Below are 9,851 nucleotides of genomic sequence, written 5' to 3'. Positions count from 1 at the left end.
CTAATTGGCTACAACATATGCTATATCCCCTTTTCAAAGTGTTTTTGTCCCAAGCGGTCTAATTCATGATAACATTGTTATCAGGGGGAGGCCACACGATTGCAAAGTTAAACATATCCAAGGCCTATGACACTCTAGAGTGGGATTATTTATTTTGGGTTTTTGTTAAGACCATTTTGAAGTTACTAGAGCCTTAGGCAAGGTGATCCTTTGTCACCCTATTTATTTGTTTTAGTTATGGAAGGGGGCCCTTGGGGCTCATTCTAAAAGCTAATGGGAAGGGAAAATTGGAAGGTATTAAAATTCATAGGGAGGGTCCAACTATCTCTCATCTTATGTTTGCAGATGATGTTTTATTTTTACGAAATGCTAGCTAATCGAGAAGTTGCAACTGATATTTTAAAAATCCTAAGTAATTTTAAAAATATATCTGGACTACAAATGAATTTCCAGAAATCATGGCCGTGGTTCAGTAAAATACTCCTCCAAAAGGCCAAAAAAGATGATCGAAAGACAAATTAAAATGTCTACTCTGCCTAAGGATAGCAAGAGTGCCCCTCTTATGGAGGAAGAGAAAGCAGGAATCACTGGAATATGTTGTGGAGAAAATGCAAGCCAGATTAGCGTAGTGGAAGGCTTCATGTCTTTCTTTCGCTACAAAGAGAAAACAACTCAATTACATTCTAGGATTGCAAAGGAAATTGAGAAGATACAAAGAAATTTTTGGTGGAACGAAAACAACTCATAAAGGTACCAAATGGGCTAGCTGGTCAAAACTTGCTGCTTCTAAGATAGAGGGTGGATTAGGGTTTTTACAAGTGACTCTGTTGAATAAAGCTTTTCTTTGTAAATTAGCCTGGAGATTTTTTAGGGAATCGAATGCTTTATAGGTCAAGCTCCTAATGTGCAGATATTGAAAAAAAAAAAAAAAAAGAGCTAATCCCTTGCAGATTTCCAAAAGAAGCTCCTTAAATCTGGAAAAAAATTTGTAAAGCAATTTGGTCTTTGTTGCTTAAACTGGGGTTCAAATAGGAAGAAATACTGAAATTAACATTTGGAACTGCCCTTGGATTTATGATGGACATAGATTTAAAGCTCCGGTTGGTCCTCTAGTTAGAGGGGATCAAGCTTTAAACGTGAAAGATTTGATTATGGAGAATGGGGATTGGAATGTGTCAAAGCTACACCAGCTACTTTATTTTGATGACGTTCAATTCATTTTAGGAACTCACATCTTTAGAACTTTGGATAGGGAAAATTTTCTTTGGTTAGGTGTTTCTAGTGGCAAATATTCTATCAAACTCTTTTATGATTACTTTGGTAAAACTTAAATGTGGGGATGGAAGAAAATCAGAAAAGTCTTTAGGGCTCATTTGGCAAGTTTTTTTGGGAAGATCTTCTAGTAGCTCTAACAGTCAAAAAACGCATTGAGCTTTTGCATGAAGATTTGAGCAGGCCGAAGCTAGTTTAGCAGACACACGTCCTTCAGTATCTTTCCGTGCAAGAATAAAACATGAAAGACGTGAAAAGCTTCATTTGAACCTTCCCAAAATCAGCCCAAAATGGGCTTCTTGCGTCTTTTCGGCGCTTTGGCTTTTGGCGACTAGATCTTCCATGAGAAAATAGACCGAAAATGTCTACCCAACTTGTAAACAGCTGAAAACCATGCGAAAAGACATGCCAAGCGAGCCCTAATTCAGAAGGCTTGGAAACTCAAACTACCTCCAAAAATACAAATTATTTTGTGGAGAGTAATTAGAGGTTTTCTCCCACTAAGACCTTTACACCAAAATTGGTATGCAGGTCATGAATGTGTGCTCTTTTTGTGGTATGGATGGAGAGGAAATTCTACATTTCTTTGTGCATTGTACGTTTTCGAAAGATGTTCTTTTTGCTTCTTCATATGGTCTTAGAATTATGGGGTCTCATTTTGGTTTTGTCAATGAATTTCTGCAATTTATTTTATGTCAGTGTCATTCAAAGTAGTTGATTAATTTAATGTTAAGTAAGCTTGCCATTGTTTATTATTTCATTTGGAAGGCTCAGATTGATAGTCTTTAACAATCTTGCTCACTCCCCCAACCGAGTGGTGAAAACAATAAGTAATTTGTGCTCTGAACTAGGTCTCTCATTTCCTGAGCAAGTGGACTCCTCTCCTGAACTAGTTTTTGCTAGACCTTTGCCTCCCTCCATCTTTAAAGGAGTGGCTTTGAAGAGGTATTAAATGAGTTGGCTTCTTTAGAAACTAATAGACAGGTATGAATAGCAATGTGTATAAATAGGACAAAAAATCTAAGAATTTAAAAACCTTCTTAAAATTTAAAAGTTGAAAAGTTTTTTATAATTGCAATTTGTGCATAATAGGAATGTTTTCTGGGTTTCAATTTTGAAACGTAACAATAGTTGGAAACGTAAAGATTGAGAATACATAACAATATTTACCAAAAAAGAAAGAATACATGATAGTAATTTATTATGTTAGTAATTCTATTTAGAAATTAGAACACATAACTCAGTTTCGTCTAAATTCCCAAAAAAGTACTAGAGGTCAACTCCAATGAAAAAACTATAATAAATAAAAAAGAAGGGAAATACATAATAAGCTAAATCTATAAAAATTCAGAAAAATAAGAAAAATTAAAGGAGAAAACTTAAGGGTTGTTGAGGATAAAGAGAGATTTTAGGAAAGTTTTTGGAAAGATCACAATGCTTCTATAATACATAAATAGGTGAAATGGAAAGAGAGAGAGGCTGATGACTTGGCAGATTGAGAAGTGGTGGGAAGGGGGGATGGGGAGAGTAGAGACGAGTTCAAATCAGCCCCCCACAATATAATTTTCCACGACGTCCCACAGTACATCCCCGCCGTGTATTGAGAACATCTCCTGATGATAGTATTAGAAATGATGAGGCATCATCGGGAGATGTTCCCAATACACGATGGAGATGTGTTGTGGGACGTGGGAAACTATCTTGTGGGGGGCTGATTTCAATTCAGTAGAGACGGGGGTTTGGAGAAAGGAGAGGCCATGTGATGTGGACCACCTTGCTTTAAATATATACTAGAGAATGACCCCCATACTAAGTACAGGGTAACTAAATGTGTGTATAATTTACTTTGAAGTTTACTATTTAGTTATTAAAAATTAAATTAAAAAAAAAACTATATGGGCCTTGCGTCTTTGTAATTGACAATCTATTCTGACTTATTTTATTTGAAACCCACTATTAATTTATGTTTTTTCTTTAATTTGATTTAAGATATTAAATGAGATCTTATTGGTAAACAATAACCCACTTTATTTGGTATTTACTATTTATCTAATAAATTTATTTTGAGTTATTTATTTTTAAAATTTAAATTAGGTTGCTTCCTAAAAGTTAAATCAAGTTTGTAATTAATAAAATATTTCCTTTTTGAAAAAAAAATCATTTAAAAACAAACGTGGGTTTATGGTAATCTTTTAATGGATCCCACCATTTGTATTAATAGACTATGGATAAACATATGTTAAGCTAATAAATAATTGTCTATTGAGAATGCTTAAGAGTGAAACTACCCACTTTTTGAATCCTATTTCTTAAATTAATAGTATGCCACGTGTTTGAATGGTGGTAGTGGGTTGTGGATTTTCGCACCAATTTCTCAGAAAATGCCACGTGTCTAGCTTTCTAGAAAATGAAAATGCCACATGTCTGAATGGTGGGGGGTTATAGCCTAGTAGTGGGTTGTGGGCTTTTTACGGGAATTTCTTAGAAATTGCCACATGTCTAGCTTTTCAGAAAATGAAAAGGCCACTTGTTTGAATGGTGGTAGTGGATTGTGAGATTTAACAACTTCTCAAAAAATGCCACGTGTCTAGGTTTTCAGAAATGAAAAGGCTACACGTTTAAAGGATGGAGGTTGTAACCTGAAGACCTTCCTTATGACCAATGATATTCATGGGCTTAAAGACAAAAACGGGGAGCATACTTTTGATGAATCTACTATTTCCACCTAGGGGTGCAACTTTTTTGAGTTAAAATTGAGATTTTGTCAAAATTTCAATAGGTCAAACCCGAAACTTGAGCCCAAAATAGTGTATACTGTTAACTCGGGCCAACCCAACTTGCACCCGTTCCACCATGGTCAGAAAGATCTATATTAACCTCTTCACCTTGGCAAGGCCTGATTTTGAATAGTATGATTCAGAGTTTATTCCTTAGCAAATTACGAATGAAATGAACAATAACAAGTTCTATAAGGTGACATTGATAAATGAAATTAAATTTGCTATCTTCTCTGTTGTCTCTTGAAGGCTCCAGGTCCTTATGGAATTCATGCATTATTTTATCAATCCTGCCAGCCAAAAATTCGGCATGAATTTGTGGAATTAGGTTTTAGAGATCAAACCTGAGTTGTAGAAGTTAATGATCTTGACTCTTATCCCGAAAAAGGAGGGTGCAATTTCTGTGAATGATCTTCGGCCCATTGGACTTACAAACATTTCATACAAAGTTGTTACAAAAATCAATGCTCGATGACTGAAAAAATCAAAAAATTCCTGAATGATCTCATTACCCCAATATTAGAATGCTTTCTCTCTTGATAGACATATTTTTGATAAGAAAAAAGTTATAGCTATAGAGATCATGGTTTATAAAAACGACCCGGAGACAGAACTGGTCAGGGGTCCGGTTATTGGGTTGAACGGTTCGAGTTATCATAGGCCTTAAAAACAAATGTTTGATTTGAACAGTCAGCCCGTTCTGACAAAAAAAATAATAAAAAAACAAAAAATGGTGGAAACCATTCGAACGGTTCAAATGGTTCGAATGGTTAATCGCCCGGGTCAGCGGTTCACTAACCAAAATCAACAGTTTTGGGGAAAACCAAAACTGGTCACCTGACCGGTTCTTGGTTTTTCCGGTCCGACCGTCTGATCCGGTCCAGTTTTAAAAACCATTATAGAGATTGTTCACTTCATGAGGAAGACGAGAGGAATTAGTGCAAGTTTTATGTTGAAGATTGATCTTTCTTAGGCCTATGATAGAATTGAATAGGAATTCTTTATTTGAACTTTACAACGAAGAGGTTTCTACTCTGACCGACTTTTACTATCAAGTCACTCCCACCTTTTTTATCATGCTTAATGGCACCCTTCAGCTTGAAAGGGGACTTCGTCAAGGCTGCCCCCTCCCCCTTATTTATTTATCCCCTACATGGATTTGTTCCCCCAGCTCCTAGCCAAACACCTTGACTCAGGCTTCCTCTATGGTATCAAAATTGCCAAAAACTATCTGAAGTTGAATCACCTTATGGTTGTCGACGACATATTACTCTTTGCAAGGTGCACCAGTGGTAAAATTGACACTCTTAAAAAGATCATTTCAAATCAACGTTTTAAAAAATGACTCGAAAACGGAACTGTGTTGGCCATCGGTTTTCGGGTAGATGGTCCGACTGTTCGGTTTGAACCGACAACCCATTCTGACAGCAAAATTAAAAAAATGAAAAAATAAAAAATGGTCAAATACTGTTGAACGGGTTAACTGTTTGACCGCCCGGGTCAATGGTTTATTGACTTTTTCAACAGTTTTTTACCAGATTTTGGGTTTGGGGTAAAACGAAACCGATTGCTTGGACGGGAGGTACCTTTTTATAGCCGAAAATCCGTGTCATAGTCGAATGAGACTTCTAAAGTTGTCGGGATGAGGTTAACCGTCAAGGTCTTCGGGATAAGACCTAATCCCCAACGGAGTCCTCATCCGTACGACGTTCTCTTGTTTGGGTCGCGTTTATCCACATGATGCGGCATTGATGTGGCCAAGGAGATAAGGTGAGCCACAGGGATAATGCGGTGCTAACGTGGCAGAGAAGATAAGATGGGCCATGGAGGTGACGAGGCATTGACGTGGCCGAGGAGATAAGATGGCCACGTATGCGACACGTGATGTCTAGGGCCAGCTCAAACATAACCCGGACACCCACTTAAATGGGACATAATTCCTAAATGTTAAATTATACCATTGATAGAAACACAAAGGGGAAAAGGAGTTGGATCACCTACCAACAAAACAAGTTCCAACAACCTACCAATTTGATGCGATACATCTTGTTATAAAATTGGGGACAGTCATAAAATTGGGACCCGCCATTAAAGTTGTAGGGTGTTGGAAGGTATTTTGTTGGCAGGGATAAGTGAAAGAAGGTTGAACCCATTATGACCCCTAGAAACGTGTACATATTAGCATAAAATCTCATTCATATTTTGCTCTTTTGTGCTTGAGACTATGTGCCTTTTTTTTAAAGGGATCGTATATGCAATTTTGTTAGAGAATAAAAACATATTTAAAGACCTCATGTAACAACTTAAACTTTTAGGTTGAATGGTTTTTTTACATGGTATTAGAGCCGACCAAGTGGTCTAGTGTTCGACTCTCATGGCCCCCACTATAATTAATTAAGTTTCAGCCCAAGGTATGGGTGGGCCTGTGTTTGTCCATGCTTTAAGCCTGATGTGCTTTCATGTGAAAGGACATGTTAGAAAATAAAAATCTATTCAAGAACCTCATCTAACAGCTTAAGCTTTTAGGTTGAATGGTTCTTTTAGAAATTCATTGCATCAAATCAACTTTGGAAATTCAAGAACCTCATCTAACAGCTTAAGCTTTTAGGTTGAATGGTTCTTTTAGAAATTCATTGCATCAAATCAACTTTGGAAAAAAAAAGATGAAGATTCCACTAGTGGTCTTAATTACAATTCCCATCCCAAACTTGTCATGGTCCATTGTACCATCCACATTGATTTTGACAACGGGTGCAGTAGGTGGGGACCAACCTTCAACAACAGTTGCAGTGGGAATGGTGAAAATGTTCATCTCTCAGTTTTTTAACTCTGCCAATTCCTCTAGTTTTAATGTAGGTACTAGGTATTCCATATGCAATCATATGGAATCGCCACCCTCGCCCCTTTTAGCAAATTCTTTTGTTTTTTTTTCTATTTAGTCAAGCATGTTGTATCATGTACATAGGGGTGTAAACGAATCGAATTAGAATCGGATCAGGTAATATTCGAATTTGAATCCGATTAAAAAACTCGGTATTTGACGGATTTTGAAAATCAATATCCAAATTCAAATTCGATTAAATATTCGAATATTCGATTCGATTCGAATTTGACTAATTAATTATTTTAGGTAACTAATAAATATATAAAATAAATATTTTATTTATATAAAGTATATAAATATATAAATCATTCATATAGTTTAATTATTATATATATAAATTAAATAAGACATTTAAATATTTTATATATTATATATAAGACTTAAACAATCGGTCAAATTCGGATATTTATCGAATCGACAGGTCATATCCAAATTCGAATCCGATTAACTATTCGTATGAATAGGATATCCGAATTCGACCAATTAGATATTCAAATTATCTGAATCCGATTCAATTATGTCGAATCTCAAATTTGAAATCAGATTTTTGAATACCGTTGACACCCCTACATGTATAGGAATCACATCTTCTCTTATGGACCTGCCAAAATGAAGTCATGGTGCTTAAGGACTTGAGTGTTAATAATTAAGCATTTTTTAAATGCCATGTGAGTTTCATAAGTAGTGCACTATTTCTTGAATCAGTATCTTGGAATCCCAAACCCCTACATTTTTTTTTATTCATGAAGAACATCCAGCCTTTGAGATATATGTGAGGGCTTCCCCAACCAAAAGTCACGGCTTATAGCTTTGATTTGGGGTGCAAATAGGGGTGTCAATTGGACTAGATTTGGTTCAATTCGATCCAGTCCAATGTGAGTCCATTATAAATGGACCAGGTTCAATCCAAACCAATGAATGTTTTGACTTGGTCCAATTCAATGTTTGGACCGTTCAATCTGTTCAAATTTATTTTGATTTAGATTGGTTTCAACCCAAACCCGGTCTATTGACACATATATTCTTATCTTATATCAATGAACCAGATATTGGCTTAATCCAACCCAATCCAATATAAATTTATTACGTATGGACCAGGTCCAATCCAATCTAATAAATATTTTGGACCGGATAGGTCCAATCCAATATGTCTTGCTGGTCCATCCAATCCATCCAATCCATCCAAATTGATTTTGGGCTGGACGGAGTCCAATCCAAAACCACTTCATTGACACCCTTAGGTCCAAGATAGTTTTCTTTCCCTGTTAACTCCAAACTAATGAGCAATATCCATCCCTTCTGGTTCTTCTATGGACTTTCTAGCTAAAGAAAATTGAGGATTTGTTGAGACTCGGCCAACCCCCATAATTTGAAACAACGTTTTTGAACTGTCGTTGACCCGGACGGTCAAACCATTATTATATGTGATGAGAAAAAAACTGCGTTTATTTGCCGCTAAAATCTATGGAGAAATATAAAGATTCCTGATGGTGCGCAATCCGGCGGGTCCTAGCTGTCAAAGATCTTGCCTCAGGCTGGAGCAGAAGGTGCCTGAAATGAGGGGAAAGAGAGTAATCTCCGGGGAAGAACCCGGTGAGTATGCTCCGAAGCTCAAGTTAGTATTTCCTCAAAGGCAAGATGAAACCAGACTTGGGGGGTAGAGAGCCTTTTATAACTACTTTGCGCATTCATTCCTAAGATTCTGTCAGGTCGGGTATGATTACCTCTGCGCTTTTGCCAGTTCGGGTGTCATCACCTCTGCTGGGGCAGAACCGCCACTGCTCTCTTTGTCGGAGCCGTCTCTGTAACTGGAGATGGTGGTGGCAGGTGGCCGTTGAAGTGCGGCTGTCAAGCGTCAAATCCCAAGTTATTCAGGTGTGCTGCCCCTGGATACGGACTCCTTCGGTGTCAGGTACGGTGCGGTTATTCAGTTCGGCGTCCTGGGGGTGAAGTGCTGGAGTGGTATTGCACGTGGACAGAGTATGAGCAAGAAAAGGGCAAAAGTGCCCTTCCTTCTATAAAGAGGGGATTTGAGCTATGTCGATGCCGCTGCCTCAAGTCCCTCCATCCCAACTTTGATTTCGGTAACCTATCTATTAGGCCGGTATCGGACGAACTAGCCGTGTAAATCGACCAAGAGCCTTTAACTCCAGACGGGGAAGATGGCGAGGTCGGCAACAGACGAGGTTGACGATGAGCTTCAATGTGACGAGGAGTAGCTTCCGGTGGGGAGTTGTTGGTCATGTTCTTCAAAGATCTATTGTACCTGGAGCCTGCGTGCTCCTGAATGCTTCTTTAGAGCTTGTGTGCTCTTAATTATTTCTTTTTGGAGCCTGTGTAGGGGTGTCAATTGGACTGTATTTGGTCCAATCCGATCCAGTCCAATGTGAGGCCATTATAAATGGACCAGGTCCAATCCAATCCAATGAATGTACCAATTTGGACTGGTCCAATTCAATGTCTGAACTGTCCAATCTGTTCAAATTCATTTTGAATTAGATTGGTTTCAACCCAAATCCGATCCATTGACACATATATATTCTTATCTTATATCAATAGACCACCGTTCTCTAACTGCTCGGCCCAACTGTCCACTTTCCTCAACTGACTTGAGCGTTAGAGTATCTACCTGGGGATAATTCCTTGGGCCTCTGACTGCCTTCTTGGTTTCAGATCTTAGAGCACGGCTTAGTCCTTCCATCTCGGCTTTGCCTAGTTGGCAAGATTATCTGATTGTGACATCGGTTCAAGAACTACCTCAAATTGAGCAGCATTAGTGGGTATAATGGATTTTTTCTTTATGGATAAATTAAATTAAATTAGTTTGATGTGATTTTTTTTTCCAAATTCATTTCAACCCTTCACCAAACACACCCAAACGTCAAGAAAGGAAATTTGTAGAGTACAAAATCTTGAAT

The sequence above is a fragment of the Nelumbo nucifera genome, chromosome 1, assembly GCF_055504915.1.
Source record: "Nelumbo nucifera cultivar China Antique chromosome 1, China Antique-T2T, whole genome shotgun sequence".
Taxonomy (NCBI): domain Eukaryota; kingdom Viridiplantae; phylum Streptophyta; class Magnoliopsida; order Proteales; family Nelumbonaceae; genus Nelumbo; species Nelumbo nucifera.
The sequence above is the reverse complement of the archived record's forward strand: the minus strand, read 5'-3'. Positions refer to the sequence as shown.